The sequence below is a fragment of the Falco cherrug genome, chromosome 5 (genome assembly GCF_023634085.1).
Source record: "Falco cherrug isolate bFalChe1 chromosome 5, bFalChe1.pri, whole genome shotgun sequence".
Lineage (NCBI taxonomy): Eukaryota > Metazoa > Chordata > Aves > Falconiformes > Falconidae > Falco > Falco cherrug.
The window spans coordinates 71775979-71792802 of NC_073701.1; the positions used below are offsets into that span (position 1 = coordinate 71775979).

Consider the following 16824-nt stretch of genomic DNA (forward strand, 5'->3'; position numbering starts at 1 on the left):
AGTTTTCTATCTGAATGTGCCCCAACTGTCAGAGGGAAAGTGAAGAAAATGAGGATGTAGAAAATGGGAATAAGGAGGACAGGCCCTTCACCCAGAAGCATCTTCTAATCAGTGTGCCATTTGGTTTGGTGGTGGATGCTTTTGCATCTACAAATAGCAGTAGTGGTGCCTGGCCTCTCTGGGTCAGCCCAGTCCTATGAGGTGGTGGAGGATGTTTTGCAATGTTGGGCAAGGTCTGAGTTTGGCACTTTTCTCAGCCTTCCTGAGGCTGTGCAGAGTGTGGGGTAGCCCTGGCTCTCCAGGGGCTCAGGTGTGGAAACGTGCTCAGTGGCTGCTGCAGGCTGGCATAGAGGCTTTGAAATTATTTTCTGAGATCTCAATAAAATTTCTAAATAGAACTTGCTTCCAGCAGGAGAACATGGTTTAAGATACTGCTGGAAGCAAGTGGAAAAAAGCCTTGAAGAAGGCTGTGAATGCTTAAGGAAACATGTCAGATTTCTGCACAAACTCAGTGTGCAGAACTGGGGGAACACAGTGAAACTTCACCTTCCACTTGCCAGCCGTAGTTCAGTTTCAGTTGCAAGCAAATTGGGAACAACCTCGCTATCCCTGTTCCTGCCTGTCCTTTTCCTCCTTAACCTGAAATACCTATTTGGATAATATGAAGACTTTCTTTAGGAAGGGAGACTTCTGGTCACCAGACAGCTTTTCTTCTGCAGAGGTGTTATGTGGTATGTGGGTGACGTTTGTGAAGTGATCTTTTTAAATTGAGAAATGTGTTTTGTTTTGTTTGTTAAAATGGTAATAAAAGAATGGCAGAAGTGAGACCAAGCATCTTTATAGTTGGTAAATTTACTTATTGCTGATTCCTTCTGGCACGTTAGGCTTATGTGAAAGACTGCCCAGGAGATCTGTAGCCTTTTCATTGGTGCAAAACATGCTACTTTTGGAGCTCGCCAGACACATTTCTTCTGGCTGGTTAGCCAGTAACTCTTAGTAGGTACCAAACAACTTAGTAGTGCTCCTTTACACTTTTTTGTTTTTGTCTACGCACACCCACCCACCCACCCCAGCTTCCCAAAAACCTGAGGCCTAGGAGTGTGCTCCTTAGCAGCAGGCTGCCAAAGCCTTCTTGGAGAATTTGGAACCAGACACTTTTTTCCGTTTAGTCTGAAAAGTTGTTTCTCTGGTAGTACAAAAAGAAATGTTCTCAGAGCTCTTGTTATGCAAGTTGAATTTCAGAGAAAATGGCATGCAAATAGTCATCAGTATAATTGGGAAGCTCCTTTCTAAAAAATCATTAAGTTGGTGTTAAGTGGTAGTACACATCAGGAGCCTTGCTTGCAATATGACTAATTCCAGAAAGAGCATTGCTTTTGCCACATGCACAGCTGACATACCTTAGAAGTAAGATTTCTGGAAAGAGCATGTTTCTCTTTTCCCCTGTTTGCAACATTATTTCTGTGCATATTCTTTATGGATTTTTGTTATTTTGGTACCTTGCATGTATCTTACACAGGATCATCTGTTCAGGTGGCATCCTAAAATGCTTATATAGAAGTAAGAAAGACATTCTTCCATTTTTCTGTTCAGTTCTTAGCAATAAAAGCAAGCAAGAACAGGGATGATATTCTAGAGGTGTAAACAGTGTGGCATGTTTTTTTACTCTGAGTTTTTGACTTTCTTTTGCAGGAATGCCATTCACCACAGTTCATTAGAGTAGTAACTTGAAGCACTTTTCAAGACAGTGCTCGTCGTTTCATGAGGTGTCCAGTGAGGCTTATCTCCTTTCATTTGCAGGTTTGGTCACTAAATTACTATGCGCTGGACCCTGTAAATGCACTTCTGGGAAAGAGTGAAGAATCTTGAAAACTGGTGATATGCTTGGGGTTCCCGGGTGTAGCTGTATTGCTAGCATGTTGAACGGATGTCAGATCTGGTGTAAGGAGGTGGAGGTTGTGTGTTTTTGTAAGCCCAGCCGTGAGTCTTTTAAGACTGGGGAAGTTAAGTTGAGCAGTCTTCATAGTTCAGTTGTTTGGTGGTTGTTTATGAATTCAGTGCTGAGTTATGATGTTCAGATTGCATTGTCTGTGGGTATGTATAGAAAAATGACGTGACTGTAGTTTGTTGTCCATGCATTTGATTAGGCTTGGTGTCCTGTTAGACTTCTGTAGGAGTTTGTGCCTTTTTGGCACAGTCTTTTGAGAATGCTTGGTGATGTCCTGGGCACTAAATTCATAAGAGCAGCTCCCAGCCTGAGGTGTTTACTGCCTTGCTGGATTTTTCCTGCCTCCTTGGCACCTTAAGCTGGCACGCCAAGGGCTTAGGTGAGCAGTGGTGCTCACAAGGGAAGAGATGGTGTAGTGTGAATTCAGAGATTGGCTTCAGCTGTTGTAGAGCTGTAATTCAGAAAGCTTGTTTTAGTTGGGGCAAGTACTGGATACAGGATTAAATTATTTCTCATGTGCCTTTTTCCTCTCACTGTGACAAATGTAAGGCGTTGCATGTGCTATTGAACGAATAAATGGGAACCACTGACAGCCCTGTTTTTATTTTTGCAAATGATGGGATGGGTGAAAATAGAGGACAAGAGACCCTGACCTCTCCTGGCAGCAAGGCCTGAAGTGTGGGAGAAGCATGAGAAATTATGACAAAAAGAAAATGGTGGAATGTACAGAAGCTTCAGTATTTCCAGGTTCTGACGGAGTTATTATAGACTGCCTCGTGTGCCATGTTTTCACTGAAGTTGACTCTTTTTGTGCCTTGAGTAAGGAGAATGGTAAGTTTTAGGTAGTGTTTTTATACATTTATGTGTCTTCTAGAAATACATGTCAGCCTTGGGCTCCATGTGATACTTCTATTTTTTTTCTAGCGAGGGATTTTGTAGTTGCTGACAGTTTTCATTCTGTCCCCACATCCCCTACACATAGCCTGTGCATGGGTTGTTTTGTCACAATGTACCTGAAAAGTTTAACGAGGTTGTTTTTTAGCATTGCAGAATTTGAGCAAATGTTAGTATTCTAATTCACTGAGGATTTTGTATATTAAAAATAAAAAATACAATTCTGACTAGAATGAGTTTAATCTGCTTACTTTTCTTTACCACCTATAATGCTGGCACAGTGGTAGTGACTGTACTTAACTGTGGATGGAGGTTTGTTGTAATTTTACCTGAACTTTCTTTGGTCTCTCCGAGCAGCAGCAATGCTGAGTGCAAGGGGGAGGAGGCTGGTGGTTTAGCAGGAGCAGCAGTGAATGGGCTATGGTTTTCTAGAACAAGAACTTGGATAAACAAGGATGATTCTCAAGAGTGTCTTGTGCCTATTTTGATATAAACTGGGTCCAGGGTGATGGCTTTCTGTCTCCCTTCTCCAGTAGTCACAGGAGGAAGACTTTCAGGTGTGTCTGCAGACTTTGTGATGTATGACTTGAGACATTTATAGTGTGCTCTGCATTTTGGAGGGTGTTTAGCTAACTCTTCTGGAACGTTGGGCCCTTTTTAGGCAATTTAAGTTGTGCAGTCAAAAAATCTTAATAACCCGAATTATCAAATTTCTGTGGAAGATCTTGGTGATAAAAATAGTGAAAATGTAAATTCTTGTGAGGTAACAGCATGGTGTTATGTATTAAACTGGCAACTTTCCTCAGCTTGTTTAGTTACTGAGTGGCTTGACAGATTCTTAAAATGGATTATAGCTGATTTAAAGTATCAGCTTGGGAGTGTGAAAGAGCAGTATGCTGCATTGGCAGGGGAAGAAAAATTGGTTGAAATGACACTGTCCCCTGCCTTGTGAATCACTGGGCTTCAGTGTGACACTTCTGTTATTAATGCTAGGTAAGAAACGGTAGGATGCTTTTTGGGAGCCTTCCATACCTCTGCAAGTGATTTATTGTAGACTTCAGCTTCTTTCCAGCCAGCACATTTGACAATAAAACACTGTCCTTGATTTCTTCCTCTGCCACAGCTCTGGTGTCTTCTGGCAGTTTGGCATTTTATTGCCATAAATAACTGCACTAGATAATCTTCAGTTTACTTTTAGTTATCTGGTTATGCCTGACCTTGTGAATGGGGCCTTCTGCAGTCTTTATTGTTTAACTCAAAAAACCATAATGACTTCATGTTCATCCTGAGTTGTACTTAACAGTTTTGAAGAGATTTTGTGCAGGTTCTGTCACGGTAACATGCTGGTTTTGTGGGTGGGTCAGCTTCTGTGAAAGACATCTGCAGTGCTTGGCCAAAGGTTTAAAATAGTAACTGATCTCGGTTACTTCTATAATTACCAGTATCATTTTGTGTATCTCATGATTTGCATATCATTTTGCAAATGTCCAGATGGAGAAGGAAATAAATATGCAGGCACTCTGAACTTGAATTTATAATGGCTGTTTTTTAAACTGATATTTGCTGTTAAGTGTGTGTGTAAAGTCTGATAAATGAATTGCAGAGGCTGGGAGCAGTTATCGGTAGAGGGGAGCAGGCTGTCTGCTCCTGCAGTTAGGACAGAAAATTAATTCCAGGGAGAGTGGAAAAAGGCAAATATTCTGTAGTCTCTTTGAATGAGAGGGTATATACCCACACTAATTATTTAAAGGAGTTCTTCTGTTCTTATATGAAAAATACAATATTAAAATGTAATCTGAGATTGAACTCGTTACTGACCCTTTAAATGGTATTTCGTACCCTTTATGTGACTGAATGACTGTGATAAAGTAGCTGAGATTGGACTCTAGACAGTACTGTTTCTGCAGAAATACTGTTGATACTGAAAATTATCTTAAAGCTTAAGGGGCTGATCAAACCTAAGATTACTATTCTGCTCTCTGTGGGAAGTATTAAAACCAAACCAGATCTTTGCATGAGAGACCAAGTAGTAACTCAAACAGTAACGAAGAGTTTGAGAGACATGTGGAAATACAGGCCCCTTGGATCTTACGCTGTAAGTTTGTAGCCTGTGAAAATGCAGGAAGATGCAACTGGCCTTGTTTCATCTTGTTCCAAAACAGCCATCATTTACTTCAAATTCAGCAAGGACAGCATTTAGTCTTTAGTGAGAGGTGAAGCTTTGTTGCAGAATGTACATCACTTAAAAAGGATGGTAGCTCAGTTTGGTTTTGTCCATGAATAAAATTTTGTTTCTTTGGTGTTGGCTTTTTTAAAATTTCAGCAATTTATATAAAACTTTTAAGTGCTCTGAAAATGTGCAGGGAGCCAAACTCTCTTCTGAAAATGATGTAAAGTGACAATGGAAGTTGGAAGAAGATTTTTAGTAGGGCCTGTAGGGATAGAATGAGAGGGAATGGCTGTAAACTAAAAGAGGGCTGATTTAGATTAGATATTAGGAAGAAATTCTTTACTGTGGGGGTGTGGTGAGGCACTGGAAGAGGTTGCCCAGAGAAGCTGTGGCTGCTCCGTCCCTGGAAGTGTTCCAGGCCAGGTTGGATGGGGCTTGGAGCAACCTGGTCTAGTGGAAGGTGTCCCTGTCCCTGGCAGGGGGTTGGAACTAGATGGTCTTTAAATGTGCCTTCCAATCCAACCCATTTCATGATTCTGTGATTCCCTGTAACTTTGTTTACAGCATAGTTTCTGAAAAAATACCTGTTTGTAATGTTGAGTGTATACTAATAAATGTCAGAAGCATCCATGAACTGCGCAGTGGTCCCTCTAAGCTGTTGTATTTATTTGCTGTTATAACTAGTGACTATGGGAATATTTAACTTCCCATATTATGGTTGAGTTTCAGAAGAGTTGATGAATGGATTTTTATTTATTTTATTTTTTTTGTGGGAAATGAAGACGTGGAAAAGACCAAACATCATCTAAGTGATCTTGGGGCTGCATGTAGGTTAGCAGCAGAATGCAGGATTTTGTGCATTACAATTGGTCAAGAATATCTGGAGTAACAGTCTCGGTCATTTGATGTTTGGCTTAACTTTGCAGTTTTAGCTGAGGATTAGTGTGGCACCCGTGCTCAGCAGCACACTTTCTGGGAGTCTTTTCCTTAGTGCCTATGAATTAATTTCCAAATAAGATATCAATACTAGGTGCGAGGCCGCAGCTTTGTCAAGCTGTCTTGATGCCCAAGTGCCTGTGGAGCAATGCAGATGCTAAAGCTGACAGCAACTTGTTGAAGACCCAAGGATAAATTATTGTGTTTTGTGGAGGGTGAACTCTTGACTGCTTTCTAGAAGACATACGAAGTATTCTGATTTTTCAACCATCTTTTGGAATAATAAATAAGCTTTTTTATTATTCTCTTTGGTAGTTTTACAGCTGTTACACCTTTTTATACCTGAATTCCTGGCAGTGTTGTCTTGAGAGCAGTAGGGTTAGGAAAAAGTTGGTGATCTCAAAAAAGCCCAACTTCAGAAATTTGATGCAAGTGTTGATTGTATAAAACCCCATGAATGGGCATAGGACTGTCTTAAATAGTTCTTACATTTGTCACTTGTTGCACCAGAGGGGAAAAGATGGAAGGGATGACTGCTTCATGCTGGGCTTTTACTTTTCCTTTGCATTATGATAATTTTTTGTGTGACAGCTCTTAAAGTAGGTAGGAAGTGGCTGAATGAATTCCAAAATATAATGCAAGCGGTGATAAAATTGGCTGGAGAATTGTTGGTGGCTGATACTGTTTTTAAGTAAGCTATGTGTTCCTTTGTTGAACTCTCTAATTGCCATGGAGATACCCTGTAGACATGTTTTTTTCACTCTGTTTGGATAACTAAAACACTAACTTTACTAATAAAGTCTTAAGGGACATTATAGCTTATATAAAAGGTTGAATTTAGTTTATCTATCTTGGTATTTCTGATCAATCATATGAAAGTAACTAAAGCAGTGGGAAGACTTTAAACTTCTTCAAAAATAGCTACTTTTTATATAGTATTAACAAAACCATGCATCCTTTTTTTCATATGCTTATATTGTGCTGCTGGCTACTGTGAGGTGCTGCTGGTACATAAGGGGAAGGCAGGAGTCTTGCTTCTCTCTTGCTGTGCCCAAGCCATCAGAAGAGCTAGCCATAGATGCTCTTTTGTAAGAGTTAAATATACCTTTTGATTATTTTTATCTAGGAATTCTCATTCTCCTCAGTATTTTCCTCTCCAGATATATTTTCCAGATAAACAACCCTCCTCTGCTAGTATTTAATAGAAATGTTTATGTGGATTCATTGCAGGGAAGCCTCTGGAAGAGGTATTCCAGCCTCTGGGTGCCTTGGTGTGGTTTGGTCACCTCTTCCTGTGTCCCCCCAAAGAGGACTAGCCTAAGGAGAGCTCTCTGCTTACCGACAGCTTCCTTACGTGTGCTCTGTTTTTAATGTCTTGATTTTTTTAAGCAGAGGAGCACTGCAAGAAGCATCCAAGCTCTCCTGGTGCCCATGGTGCTGTCTTGCTTGGATTCAGGCTGACTTCTGGAGGCTCGCAGGGTTGAGTCTGAATCGACCTTCTCCAGCAGAGATGTCAGGAGGCAGTCCTTTCTGTGTAGTGCCTATTCTGTCTTTTGGTTTTCCATTGTTATATGTGTTACCTTGGCACATGCTACCCAAAGTAATAGAAGGGTACATATAATAGATTGTGCAGATCCTTCAGCAAGTATTTTTTTTAGGTGGAAATTTCCTGAAGAGGGCTCAGGAGGTAGTTGAGAAGCTGAGAAATTTTTAACAGTTTTTCATGACTTGCTAAAATGTAAATGCTGTTTCAAAGGTATCGGAGAGGTTTATATAGTGGATTTTAGGCTGCTTGTTAATGAGCTTTTCTTAGTTATCTGAGTGGATTCCATAAAAAGGCTGTGGAATATCTCTTGAAACCCCGCTGTCTTAAGGACCACAAGGAGAAGCAGTGATAGGGAAGATAGGCTCTACTCACAGGATGTTTGAAGAAAAACGTATGGAAAAGCTGCAGTACACTTCAGTTTCATAGTGGCTTGGAACTAAACTGTATATGAACTGATCTTTCACTCTTGATTGATACTTTAATTTGTTAATATGTTTGGAAGCGTGTCTTTCTATATGAAAGACACAGCTATTTTTAGTTATTTTGGATATTTGGAAACAAATGCTGTCTAATGAAAGGAGCTGTAAATCAGCAGTCTCTTGAATTCCTTTAGATTTTGCTCATACTAGACTTTGGGCAAGTTACGTGGGCATTTTGCCAGTGTTCTTTCATAAAGTGAAAGTGGTTCAATTTTTTTCTGCCTTGTTGGTTCCAACAACTGTTCGAAAGGTTTGGCTGGCGTGTGACTGCTTTGAAGCTGGAAATCATTAAGAAATGCTAAACAGTAGATTTATCAGCCTCTCATTCTTTGTATAACAACTTCACCGGTTGCTTGCATACCTAAGAGTAATCTGTTTTTTCAGGGATATGTGATTACAAGACAGGTAATGATGACAAAGTAATGACACCATGTGGTGCCATGAAATGCTGGGCTCATCAGGGTGATGGTACTGTGCAGGTAAGTATTAGTCAGTGGTGCTGAGCCCTTGGAGGCTCTTCACACAGTGCCGTGCCTTTTCAGTGCCACAATGTGAAAGTAGGCTCTGTGCTGTGCCTGGGGATGAGGATGCAGGGGAGCCCAGGGGTTACTAGCACATGTCAGGCTGGATCTGTTTATGTCCGGTCTTGGGTAGTGATGTGTAGCACATATGAAAAACTTCTCTTGGTGGAATTGAAAGCTAAATTAAAAGAACAAGACAACTTCTTCCAACCCCAAACCCCACCATGAATTGAAATATTCCCCACTTGACCCTCTCCCCCTAAGCAGCTACTCAACAGCAGCAACTGAGCAGCTGGCTTGTTCTGTACATTATGAGGACTTCAGTTTGTTCTTTCACAGGGTTTCCATCTGCATCTTTGAGCAGATGAGTCCAAAACTTCATTACCCGTTTAAAGCAGAGATCTATAGAACTTTACAAAACTCTTTAGCTTTTATGGCATGGCAGTGAATTCTTTTGATTAGATTGTCATTCACAATAATCAGTTTCCTATTGATTGTTTTTAGGCATGTTGCCTTACCAGTGAGAAGTTTGCAGTGAAAGTAATTTGGAATGTGTGTGCTGGAGGCCTGGAGAACAGGAGCAGGTCTAGCACAGTGGCATCTACAACCATTTGATTTCCAAAGAATCAAAAATGTGCTGTTGGAGTAAGGAAGGTAGTCAGCTTGAATTTAGCCTGATTCAGAGCTGTATCTCCCCAAATGGAAAAGCTGTGTCCTACTGTTGGATTACAGTGGCATTAACCCATGTTTGAGTGTTTCTGTGAAGTGATGTGGTTTTCCCAAATATGAGAGCTCCTGTGACACCAGTAAGACTTGGGCTGGTTCTGCTTTTCTGAGGCCACACGTGCTCAGTTGTTTTATTGTGGAGCCTAAGAATGCTTCTGTCTCCATACAGAAGCATTTTTAAAAGAATGTGCTACTAGCTGTCCATTCACCTCGCTAAGGCAGTATCTGTACTGTAGGGAGTCGTGGCATACTCTGTTTTGAGTATATTCTAGAATTCATAGCCTAAGTTAGGTTACATTTCCACTGAAGTATGTGAGTATAGGGAGTGTGTTTGATCTACTGGATTTATTTCTCTGCCCTATTTTTGGAACTCACTGGACATACCAGTAGTTGTTTTGAAGTGGATAATTTCTTCTATAAGAATTGAGACACTTTGTGTTTGACACCATAGAAACCTGTGTGTGGTTTGACCTAAACTTATATGGGTATACTATTTTTGAACAAATTTTTGAACATGTATGTGTATGTAGCTGGCTGACGTGCGATGAGTTGAGCAAAAAATTTAAAATCGGTAGGAGAGAAGGTAAAAAATATAAACCAACTATTGTGCTTTCTTTCAAATTGGTTGTCGGATAAAATAAAGTACATGTCTTGGAAGAGAATAAGGCTGGAATCTCAGCAGTGTGTGTTCAGAATGTAAGAAAGTAATTAAGCACATTATCCAAATCTTTCAGCTGTGTTGAAATGTAGTAGACCCCCTTGTCCTACTGCTTTTACCTGGAAATCTATTAATTATTTCAATTCAAAAAAATAATTGAAGAAATTGAAGAAAAGTAGAGGTAAATGTAGCATAAAAACTAAAGATGACAGATCTGTGAGGTTGATGTCAGTCACTTGAAATGTTAGAGATTAAATCCTTCCTCTTGTTTCAAGTTAGTAAGGCAGTGTCACGTGGGCTTGCTCCTACTGTTCTGTAGTCTGGGAAGGGCATTTCAGTAAGGTTGACTTGATTGTGTCCTTAAGAAACACCGCTGTGAAGTGCACTTTTGGTAAGAACGAGATGGGTACTTGCTCCTGTTCTGTGTGGGTCTTGTGTGTGGACTTTGTGTTAAAGCGTGGAGGGAGCAAAGGATGCTGTATGTGGATTGGCTTGCTGTTCTGCTGACCACCTACACATAGATTATGTAAACTTGTGAACACGTGCCTGACTTTTGGGCTCAGTAAATCCAACAGGACTGCTTGTGTTGGGATTTAAGCACAAGTAACAGATTTGGGGCTGAAGTAACACTGTGTACCTTGTGGAGCTGTGCAGTGAAGTATGGTTTAGCGTGACCACAAGTGCAACAAACAAAAAAGTGTCAGAATGGTGCAGATGTTCTGAATTTCCATAATAAAGTAGTTTCTAAATAGTGATTGCACTCTACCAGACTTAAATTAATTACTCAGAACTTGTCTTCTCACCCTTTGCTTTTAAGGAGAAATATAGCAGATATTCACAACTACAAATTAATCCCTCAAATAGTTTGACTTTTTTTGTAGAATCAAAAAGCGTAGCTTTTTCTCAAGCTCTATTAAGAGTGTTCTTGCTGTGTTCTAAATACATCTGAGTTGTACAGTCACTTTTTTGGAAAACAATTCAGTCTGTTTTCAGAGCAGTACTTTAGTTGTTGAGCCTCAGGTTAGGATTTTAAATCTATGCTTTATGTTTAATAATGTTTAAAAGACTTTGTAGGAGAAGTGCTGGGGAAAAAAGAAAGCATCAAATTTACATACCTTAAATATGCACAATAAAATAGTGAACACTGTTCATTCAAATTGATTACTTTGGTTTTGGGTGAATATTGTACATGCGGTTAAAGAATTACTGTTAAGAAGATGAGAAAATACATTGCTCTTTCTGCTAGTGCTTGTCTATGTTATGCTGTCATGCCTTCTCTGGGTTCTGATGTTGAGGTTTGCAAGACTGTTTGGACATGTAGGGTATTTGCCCTAATAATTCACCCTGATAATAGTGATTTAATATGAACTATTCACTCTAGTAATAGGGTGATTTTCCCCCTCTACTCCACTCTGGTGAGACCCCACCTGCAGTGCTGAATCCAACTCTGGGGCCTCCAGCATAAGGACGTGGACCTGTTGGAGTGAGTCCACAGGAGGCCAGAGATTGATCAGGGGGCTGGAGCACCTCTCCTAGGCAGACAGGCTGGTAGAGCTGGGGCTGTTCAGCCTGGAGGAGAGAAGGCTCCGGGGAGACCTTGCAGCGGCCTTCCAGTACCTAAAGGGGCTGACAGGAAAGCTGCAGAGGGACTTTTTACAGGGGCCTGTAGTGATAGGACAAGGGGGAATGGCTTTAAGCTGAAAGAGGGCAGGTTTAGATTAGATCTAAGGAAGAAATTCTTTACTGTGAGGGTGGTGAGGCACTGGCACAGGCGGCCCAGAGAAGCTGTGGCTGCCCCATCCCTGGAAGTGTTCCAGGCCAGGCTGGACTGGGCTGTGAGCAACCTGGTCTAGTGGAAGGTGTCCCTGCCCCTGGCAGGGGGTTGGAACTACATGGTCCTTTCCAACCCACTCCATTATACAATTCTGTAATGTGAGTGTACTCTTTTTATTGTGATAGTGTGGGAATGTTATAATTCGATGTAGGGACTGACTGCTGTCATTTTCTATTTGGTGACAACACCCCCCACCCCACCCCCCCCAGTACAAAAGGAATACTTGGGTTTGGAGAGAGGCTTGGTCAGTTGTGGGGAGGAGCTCGGCAGGCTAAGCCAAGATTAGTTCTCTTGCCTGCTTCCTTTCTGTGAATCACCTTCTGAAACCACTATGAACTCTCTTCTGGAGGCGAGTGCCTGGCTGTCTCTGTAGAGGTGATGGGGGCCCCAGACTGAATGTGAAATACTTGTATTGTTGCTGCAATTATTCTTGGAACAAGTGAAAATGACCGTTAGGTTTCCTTGACAACCTATAAGTTTCTTTTGAAGTGATGTCAAGAAAACAAGCATGTTCTTGAATGAGGTACAAGTCTCACAGCTGAGTGGAGGGCTCTGAAGCAAAGGGGCTGTTAACCCCTGCTAGTCACAGCTTGGAATGAAGGTTTGTGTTTGCCCCATGCTGCAGAAGCTGGGGGTAACTGAAAAGAGTATGTCTGACATGGTTGTGGTGATGGCTTCTCAAAGAGCGTTAGTCACCTGCGGTCTTCTGCAAATTTTTCTTCTGGCTGAAAGGTTGTGTGGAAGTTCCCTTAGGGGGGAAAAAAAAGTATCTTTGGCCCTCAGTTACCTTTGGTTAATAGTAACTTTAAAAAATATTTTTCAGGATAGGAAGCTTGAGAAGGAATTCACACTGGATGAAAATAATTTTCTGAAGCTGGGTATATTCCAGGAACTGTAACCCAAATGTTTCTCTGTCCGTGGGGAAGATTTCACATTTGAAATAACTTCTACTGAAGGTAGGTGCATCTGCCTTTCCTTATTAAGCTCAGTAATGGCACCATGCTTTATAATGCTGTATTATGTATTCTGGTGTTTGCTGGTGAGTTTGTTCTTGATATTTAATATCTGGAGTTGTTTGAGAGGGAACTGTAGTGTCACTGGAATGGTACTGCTGATGAGATCGAGGTTATGTACAGTCAGGAATCTCAGTTCTTCTGCTGGTATTGAGTCTGCAGTCTAGTCATGGTATGTTGGTCAAATTACTCCCTAAACCAGGTTTAACTGGTAAGTGCTTCTCAAAACTTGAGCTCTAATTTCATGTGCATAATTGATGGAAAGAAGATGGGAATATTTTTTTTTCCTAGTGGCTATCTATACTTTCGGGAACTGCTTGTTGCTGTTCCCCAGAATTAACAATATGGAAATGACATGTATTATGTTTTGTCATTGGAGTAGTGAAAGTGAACAGGCCATGATTACTCACAGGTTTTTGTGAGGTGAGAAATTGGAAGCATCCAAGAAAATCATCAAGCAGGCAGTTTAAAGCACACAAGAGGAATTGCCCTTTCATGCAGCAGGTAATTACATTGGGGATTCACTGCCTTAGGATTTTTTGGAGATGGACTGCTTGCCTGGGGAAGCACTGCAATCCTTTGTGGTGCCAGCAGTGGAGCTGGCTGACATGGTCATTTTCCTGTTGGTAATTCAGTTAGGAAAAGCTTTCTTAATGCTATAAAGGCAAGAGGTTTTACATAAAGAAAGGCTTCCTGGGGAAATAGGTTATGAATTAAAGGCATTCTGAAAACTCCTAAAAGAAAGAGGAGACCCTAAGTTTTGTTGCAGGAAAGTGTAGGATTTAGGTGAGCTGTAAATAAAGATGCTACTGCTGATGGAATTGGTTATATTTATGTTGCATGTCTGACTTGATGGCTTGAAACTGGTGAAAATTGAGGGTCAATTCAGACTAGACATAAGGAAGAAATATTTTACTCTGAGGGTGGTGAAACACTGGCACAGTTTGTCCGGAGAGGGTGGTGGATGTCCCATCCCTGGAAACATTCAAGGTCAGGCTGGACAGGGCTTTGAGCAACCTGGTCTAGTTGAAGATGCCCCTGTTCACTGCAGGGGGGTTGGACTAGGTGGCCTTTAAAGTCTCTTCCAACCCAAACCATTTTATGGCTATGAAAATAGATGAAAGCTATCTAGGAACTAGAGCATGTGGATGGTACCCAGACATTCAGTCATCTATGCCAGGGAAGTATATAGAAACAAAAAACCAAGCAGCTGGAATTAAGTGTAGCCCAGTGTGGCAAATTACAGTCATGCTTGAGGTCTGGCTGGCTCAGGAGCCTCCAATACCTGCTGCTGCTAACGATGTACTTGGGAGAAGTTTAGAACAGTATAAATGTAGGATTGACTCTGCCACTTTCTGACAGTCACCCAAGTTAATGACTCTTGAGAAACAGCAGTAGCTGTAAAACATTTGAGGGTCTTTTATTAACCTGGTTTTTATGAACTGGCGTAGGCAGCTGAGTTTTGGAGCTCAGTTGAGCTTTTGGACTCCATAACCATCCACAGGGTTTCTTTTTCCCATGCAGAACGTACTTAGTGTCTCATTCTGCCCGCTGGCTACTCAGTAACTTTGTGAGGTCCTGGTTCTTGGGTTTATAGGAGGCTGTAAACAACAGTCTATTCACCTTCTTAATACCATTCATACCTTTCTCTGTATCTATTGTTTTTTTGAGCTGTAGTCATGTATCAAGTAAAATTTTATGCATCTTTCATTAGAAGCTGCACTGTTTCATGTTCTGCTCGATCTTTAAGAGAAGCTAATCAAACCAGCTGTACTTGTTTGAGTTCTTCTGTCTCCTCTTGAGAGAAGCAAACCAGACCAGCACTCCAGGTGCAAACACACAATAGGCAGATGATGTCATGCCTTCTGTTTACTTGCTTATTCTTTCTTGTAATAACTTTTGATGTTAATTTTACCTCTTTGACTGCTGCTCTCTATTGAGGTCCTTGAAACAGTGGTTCCAAGATAATTTCCAAATGGTTGTAACAAACAGGAGCCGTCTTATTTGTATGTTAAAATGTCACGCTTCTTGAAAAAGATTGCTGTGCATCACAGAGGAGGGCTGGTTGGTTGCTTTGTCCTCACTGTGGCACTTGGGTCAGGTGAAGCCCTCTAGAAAGAGGGGAGATGGCTCCTTCTGGGATTGTCTGAGCATACTTGGGGGAATAAGTTCCCAGAATGTAGGGGGATGGGCCACGCAACAGAGTGTGAGTGTGTGAAAGTTCAGCAGGAAAGAACTTATGGTGCAGGAGAATGTGGGATACATCTTGGGTGAGCAAGTGGCAGGTGGACAGCCTGGCTTCAGAACTGGTGGAGAATGAGAGACTTCCTGAGGATCCAGGGGACACTGCAGATATTGACTGGTCCCAGAAAGCTCCTGGGTTAGACTGAACTAACTGCAGAGGAAAGGATTCACAAGCTCTGGAACATAGTGGATGGGACAAATTGCTTATCCCTTGCTTGTCCTCTTTTCAAAAAGACAGATTCACCTGAAGTGATGCAGTTGCTGCTCAAATACCTGTTGGTGATGTTTATAAACCCTACAAGTATTTATTTTCCTAGCGTGTCCATAATAAAGATTTGGGCACTTCCAGCTGAAAGTGCTGGATGGCCACGGGTCCCTGACCAGAGTAATGTTAATTGAATTAGTGGTTGTTGTTTAGTCGTGGGTTTTCGCCCATGATTAGTACTTTTGTCAGCACTGAGTTAAATCTGCCATTTCATTGTCTGGCTTTTTATTAACATGAAATAATTCTGCAGCTGTTTATCACAGCTTTGGTGGGTTTAAGTTAAATAATCTTTCTGTTGCCATTAAATGTTGCAACCTTGCTATTCTTTCTATTAATCTTGAGATTACTTAGAAATACATTGAGCAGACCTGTTTCTTGTGGGACCCTACTTGCTGTCTTTTTCTTTTTTTTAACTTGCTTTTGATTTATTTCTTACGTTTTAACTAGCTGATTCCCAAAAGAGAGTGAGCTTTTCTTTCAAGTTGTTTGGAGAAGCTTGTGCAAAATACTCCTGTGGGAATTCAGATGAATGATCATCGATTGTACTGTCCTTGTCCTTTTCTATGTTTTCATTGTGGGTTTTTAAAATTGTGTAACAGTTTGCTTAAAAAGCTAGTTTTAGGCTTCAAGTTCACCAGGTTAAGTAAAGTGATACTTTATTCCCTGCACGTAGTTGTTCAGTAGCTGTGTTTTAAAGGTGCAGAGCTCTTGGGTTAATGCCACCTAGTCCTGGTGATGTTACCATCTGACTTGCAGGTGTGTTCTATAACTATCTCAGATACTGCAATTTGAGAGAATTATCTAGATATTTTTTTCTTCTGCTCTGTGTAGCAAAGCTTAAAAATATTTATGTCTATAGAGGAAATAAAGGAGATCCTGTATTAAAACTTAGTGAAAAAATCATGCTCATGTAATAATAATTAAAATTCATATCAGGAATCCATGCCTGTCAAAACTAAAGAGACAGACTTAATTAAGTGGAACCTAGGAAGACTTTTCAGCTGTAGTGTAGCTGATGAAGTTATGTTTGTCCTTTGTATTTTTATAACAGAAAGTATGTTACAGGAAAGTCAGAAATACTAAAAAATACTTACTTTTTGGAAACAAGTAGGATAATGTACTTCTCTCAGCATTTCCATGTGTTTCCACTTAGTAACTAAGTGGAAAATGTTAAATGTTTAACTTTGTCAGGAGTGGGCTTAAATAGGCTTACATTTAAAAAAAAATATCAGTAAATCTTGGTAATTTCCTCCCAGTTTCCAGAAGGATTTGCCTGTGATGATTGCTGGCCTTCCATGTTCATTTTTACTGGTCTTGGAGTGCTGAGAGCATTCTAAAAGGTTGGAAAATGCTGTGGACTTCTTGTATGTGTGCCCATATTCAGTAAAGCTCAGGGTAGCCTTTGGAAACTACAGAACTGACTACAGTAATACTCCTAGGCAAAATAACACAAATGTAAAATTCAGATAATAGAGTAAGACAAAAATTCACCCAGAGTTTTAGGGGAAGTAGTAGATGCAGTGTTTTTTGGTAGTGGTTGTTTTGGGTTTTTTTGTTGGTGGCAGTCAAAGAAGCACTGCAAGATGCTGT

General features: G+C 40.8%; 1 protein-coding gene across 2 annotated transcripts in view; it reads left to right on the forward strand.

The window, feature by feature from the left end:
• Positions 1–16824, forward strand: part of PPP6R2 (protein phosphatase 6 regulatory subunit 2) — a 106937-nt gene that overhangs the window by 17432 nt on the left and 72681 nt on the right. For both annotated transcript variants that reach the window (XM_055711561.1, XM_055711559.1), the window contains one exon: positions 12536–12668. The gene's annotated coding sequence lies outside the window, so the exon portion shown is untranslated. The remainder of the gene's footprint in view (positions 1–12535; positions 12669–16824) is intronic.